Genomic DNA, 5,935 nt, shown 5'->3' with positions numbered 1-5,935 from the left:
TTCCACAGTACATTCCATTCCTTTTACGCCCTGCACCCTCCCACTGTTAAATTCACCCCAGTGCACATCAACTTCCTCCAGCAGCTAAACAGTTCTGAAACAAAACCACAGGCCCCAGAAATTTCAGGCACTGCTGTATCCACCTACTCCTCTGCCATTCCCATTACAAAACACTTTTTGCATCCCTCTGACCACACCTGAAGACAGTAGCCTTCATGGACTTTTATTTTTTGCTTTTCATTGTCACCTCTAGAGTCTACAGCCTCTTTCTTTCTAAGACCTCACCTGTGGCCCCAGGTAGAAGACTGGTAATGTGGTATTATCTTCTTTTATTACATTCTTTTCTCTTTTTCACCTTAACATCTTGCATGCTTTTTCTGAACAGATACGCCTAGGTCTCAAAAACAGATCCCTCACTTCTGCATTTTGCAACACTCTCCAAATTTAAATCACGCTTTGGATTTAGCCATAAAAATGCAGATGAAAATTTCAATTCCTAATAGCTGAACTGAAATTCGAAATAAATTCAAACCCCAAATACTCAGAAGTGTTTGTAGCCAGAATTTTCCAGAAGACTGAAGTACTGAGATCCCTTCCTTCCACAGGCCCTGCTTTATGGTACAGATTAAGCAGACATTAAATGCTAATTTAAGATACTGCTTTGAACGCATCCCTTCCTTAAAACCTGTTGTAAATAATGTATTTGTGCTTTACAACTCAATCTGACAAATGCAGACAACATTGATCACCAGTTTGATTTTCTCTGCACTATGACTATAAATAAAGAACGCAGAACATTTTATAGTATTCCATAAAGAAAAATAATCCTTCCAAAACACAGCATACACTAAGTTTGACTTGAAAGCACGATCTGGGGCTTATGGAGTTGTTGCTTACTGACTCTTTAGTGTCTACTTAAAAGCTGGATTGGCAAAGACAGTTTACTTTTTAAGTGCTTATTGTTGAGAACAGATAGGTGAAGCTTATGACCAGCAAATTGATTACTTTACAAATAGATGCAGCTACCATATATGTAAAGGCTGCAGCTGGAACCAGTACAGCTTAAAAGGAACTTGTAAGCAGAAGAGAAAAATGAAGAAGAATTAACATGATTAACCTTGCTTTTATCTAATTTCTATCCCTTTTGGCTGGACTGCATTCTCAATAAACACTTTTAATACATGGGATGGAGCCAGCTGTGCTATCTGAACTTACTGCCCAACACTTTCCATTGCAATAACCTCTTCTCAACTGCTTACTTTCCTAGTGTCCTAGTTATCTAAACATTTTTTTATACTGGGTATCTGATCTATGTTCACCTCATTCTAAAGGTTTCTTTTAAAAACCTGTGATATGACATGCAGTATTCTTTATATGGTCTTAAAAGCCTATAATCAGGGATGTCAAACAAAGAATTCATGTCAAAAATCAAAGTTGACCTGACAAATCTCATTCTGTTTGTATATTTATGATACATGGCAGTTACAGCTTCCATGTGCCCACTGTTGCATTCAGAGAATTACTATGGATCTCTGGGAATTAACGTATGGCTGCTTGGAAATGGAGAAGGCTGTTTTAAGGATTTGTTGACTCATTTGTTGTCAAACAGGATTTTCCTGCAAGTGGGAAAGAGGTTCCTGCTAGCTGTAGTGTACCTGGAGTTGGTGATAGGAATTCATGGAACTTTGTCTTCAGCAGTTCTATGAGTTAAAGGCATCGCTCTTCCCTGCTGCTCATTCTCACAGTCTTTCCTCCCCCTATTTGTGGTGGCACAGCTATTTGTCTTCTTTCTTGTCTTGGTGGAATGAACAGGACTGGGGAATAGATACGGCTAAAAAAATAAATCTAAAGAGGAAGATAATTGTTTTGGGTCTGGTTTGGGGTTGTCTGGGCTGTAGTTCTGCAGAACCAGCAGCTTCACTGTCCAGTTGCAGAGACACGGGTATGGTTTGTGGAAGAAAGAAGGCAATACTGCTGGAAGTGTAACTAAAACCACCTGACAGTAGGGACCACCTACCTCTGACAGTATGTTCCGTGTTTTTTTCCTTCTGCTTAGAACCTACTTCGTGTAATGCTGCAAAACAAAAGAGCATTTCTGCTGTGCACAACTGAATGATGTTAAATATTTTGAAAGCAACCAAGTAACTCTCAAACTGAGCATTCAAAATTAGTGATTTTTTTTCCTGTGCTTTATTCCCTATCCTTAGAATAAGGATAATGCCAATACTTGCCTTAGCTCATAGACACGTTGTGAAGAGAAATTAACTTTTATGTAAAACTTAGCTGTGATTCGTACTAAGCACTGCAAAAACATCCAAGAGGAACAGTTACGGTTTGTTGAGCAGCAAATAAGGCAGATCAGTCTCACGCAAAAGTGAACTGAACGCTATCGCTTTGCTGCTATAACAAAACATTCCCTATTCCGAGAACTGTCCAGCTTGAGAAAAATAATGATCTAATAACCAAGTATTTCTAATTGATATCATAATTCATATGTACCAAGACAACTAAGATCACCTAGGCAATTTTAATTTTCATTAAACTTAGCTAAGTTTAATACTCCAACCTTCGAATACTTCAACTTTGCAATCTCTGTCCTTTTAAACACAGGTTTGTGTGTTTAATTATCTGTGCGCAGATACTAGGTTCACTTTGTGACATATTTGGTAATGAATGAGAAAGAGGGATTTTCTCCTCAACATGTTGCACCCTATATTCTTCTCTAAAAATCCTTCTTGACTCTCCAGGTCCTCTGCCATTTGCTTGTCACCATTCTACTCTTCCACAAGTTCTCTTCTTTCACCCGCAGGGACCTGTTTTCTGTCCTCCTCTGCCACAAACATCATGTCTCTCCTCTCTTAACTTCTACTAGTGACAGCAGTGATGAAGATCAGAGAGAGTGCTAACTGCGTTCTCCCACAGCTAAAATCTTATTGATAAGGCAGGACCAAAAGAAGAAATTTTATGTTTTCCCATGCAGCATGCTGCATTGCTGCTGAGGGGAAAACGGTGTAAGAATGTTTTCTCTGCACCCATATTTCTTTTCCTTTCCAACTCAGCTTTGGTGAGGAAGTGTTTATTTTTGCTTGTGAAACTCCTAACCTATCATGTAACAGATATCTGCTACTTGGTCCTCCAAGCATTTGACTCCAGGAGAAAATATTCTGGCTTTGCTACTCCCATGAAAGTCAGCTTTAAGTGCTGTTGAAAACGCCTCCCTAAACTTTCATAGCTGTATCTAACACAGTTATTAAGATAAAAAGGTAGATCTTCCACAACAGCTATGATAAAGGAAATACATTCTTTACATACCTTTGTAGCACCAAAAACCTCACGAATTTGAAGCAACGTTGACACTAGCATCTTTTAAGAACTGTTGTACACTGCCTTAAAGCACACTCGGTTGTCCTCCTTTCACTTGCAAAGGCATGGCTACATCTAGAAGGAAAATCTGAAATACTTTTCCTGATACAAAAAATCTGTCCAAACTGTTAGCATGCTAAAATAAGTTTGGGATTCTCTTCTGGGTAAGGGCTTAAAATAGCAATTACTTTTTCTAATCATATGCTATCAACACAGTCCTAACCATCATTAATACCTAATCACCTACATGTTCAAACACCATTAATGTCAAGATATCTTTCAATGGTCAAAAGTCTGCATATACTTTGAATCCTGTCGTTCCTTTTCTTTTCAGGATATAATTTCACTGGTTGCCTGCGGTGAAGCTGTCTTAGTATGCCCTCTTGCCCCATTTGTAATCCTCCTACAAACGTCTGAAGCACTACATCAGAACGGCAGCAAAAGGGCATGAGAATTTAATAATCCAGGTTTTCTGCTGCTGGTCATAAACTGTGAAGCAATACCTAGGGATACGCAAGGTACCTTTCCCAGTCCCACTCCAGGCTACGCTCCACATGACTGTCAGATGGTAATCTAAACAGGGCTAGACCTTCACTACTCCTCACTGGCTTGCCCCTATGAGTTTCTCCTTTCGCTGCCTTCAGGTTCTCCTTCTCTCTCCTAGTTACAAAGTCTGAAAAGCTTCAAGGAGTGAAGACAAGGACCCAGCAGATTTAGAAACCTCATTCTAGCCTGGTGGCTGTGCTGTGATCTAGTCTTCTTTGTACTGGATGACAAAACCGTATTACAGTTTAATTGCACTGTGAATCTAACAATGGTAGTTTATAGCTTAGCTACAAATGTGTGTGTCAATGCTTTAAGATTAGACACCCATCTTAACAGATCATTCAGATTTACAGCCCAGGCCATGTAAGAGGGTTACAAAACAGGTTTACCCCATAGCAGGAACAAAACTGTGTTCATTTAGTCAGTGATCCTAGTCATCCCACGAGCACAGACTGTGCTTAGCTGGTTTGTAGGACTGCTATTTATCAGAGAACATTCCATAGTGGGCAGGGGGAGGAAGATGGAGAGGGGCACTACCACCACAGCCTTTACCATGCCATCATGGCTAGCAGTGCAGTTGCACATGGTGCTGGAAAAACAGCAGCTGGAGCTCCGAGAGCTGTTTATGCTCCACGTTACTAAAGCTGAAGTTGCTGCACAGACACCAGCAGTGGTTCTGTAATAATTTCCCAGTGTGGAAGGAGACCCAGTGGACTAGCCTTCACGGACAAAGACAGAACTCTTGATTTGGAAGTCATGCACCTTAAAATAAACAATCACAGAACTTAGTCACCTATAACTTGTTACTTTTCAACCTCTAATTACAGCTGCAGTCTTAAACTATTTTGGTAGGAATTTTGCCACCAAAAGCTGTTCTTGTGCTTATGTGCAGCAGTAGTTTTCCTTGTTTTGAGATTTCTGGTGGTTCTTAAAAGGATAGCTCCCGGTCAATCAGATCACACAAATAAAACCATGACAACTTAAACTGTGGACACATTTTGTTTCACGTCTTATTTAAAGTCACTACTCCTAAACCCCCACCTCATACTCATGGTTTAAATGCAAGAATCCACTAATGAAAGTATTTAGTTCAAATAAGGAATATGATTTTAAAAAGTGCTACTTGGTGTGACCTTGTCTTCAATTCTGAGCCGATGAATGGATGAGTAAAGCTCAAGGCATAAATCTCAAGTAAGCTGCAGGCTGTGCACATATAAGTTGTGAGAAATAAGCAGTGTCTACACTGGAAGACAAGGACTTCAAAGCAGGACAGAAGAGTTCCTCGATTCCTCTTTTGGGGCAGTGAGTCCTCCATCAGAAGGGACTGAAGAATGCTATACTGGTCCTAAGAGTAGTATCATACTTTCAGAGCTCCTTAAAACTGGGACAGCTTGCCACGAGTTAGCTTGTCCATACTCTCCTACAGCCGTATTGGTTGAAGATGATTAAAACTGTATAAGCAATGCAAGTTAATAACTTTTGGGGAAAAAAAGACTCTTGAATATACAAGCTGAACCACTGCTGAGCTTCTGTGTATCTCAGACTGAACCAATGGGTATGCGGTTGCTGCCACATGATAAATCTAAGTAAAATTAAAAAGAAATGGAACATGAATTTGTCTTCAACAGATAAAGCATCTATTATTTGCATATGGATTTTTTTTGTGTGGAGACTGTAAAAAAATACTTACAAGAACATAAAGTTATCACCTTAGGGATTAACTTAAATTTTTAACACCTTTTTTTTTTTTTTTTTAAGGTTACTGGGCTCACAGGCCCGTTAAAACCGATGTAAGCTTTCCCCCGATTTATGAATCGCCCGAAAAGCTTTCATGTCGCTTCCGTACATCAGTCAACGTTCTGATGTTTTGTTCGTTTTCCCACGTAACACGATACATTCGAACCAGACTCAGTGTCGCCGGTAAGGTTCCGCGCCCCGGCCCCCCCCCTCCCGCGCCCCCCCCCTCCCCGCAGATCCAGCGCCCTCGGCAGCAGGCAGGGCGCCTCGGAGCCCGCCCACGCGGCGG

The sequence above is a fragment of the Aptenodytes forsteri genome, unplaced genomic scaffold, assembly GCF_000699145.1.
Source record: "Aptenodytes forsteri isolate BGI_AS27 unplaced genomic scaffold, ASM69914v1 Scaffold92, whole genome shotgun sequence".
Taxonomy (NCBI): domain Eukaryota; kingdom Metazoa; phylum Chordata; class Aves; order Sphenisciformes; family Spheniscidae; genus Aptenodytes; species Aptenodytes forsteri.
Note: the sequence above shows the minus strand (reverse complement) of the source record.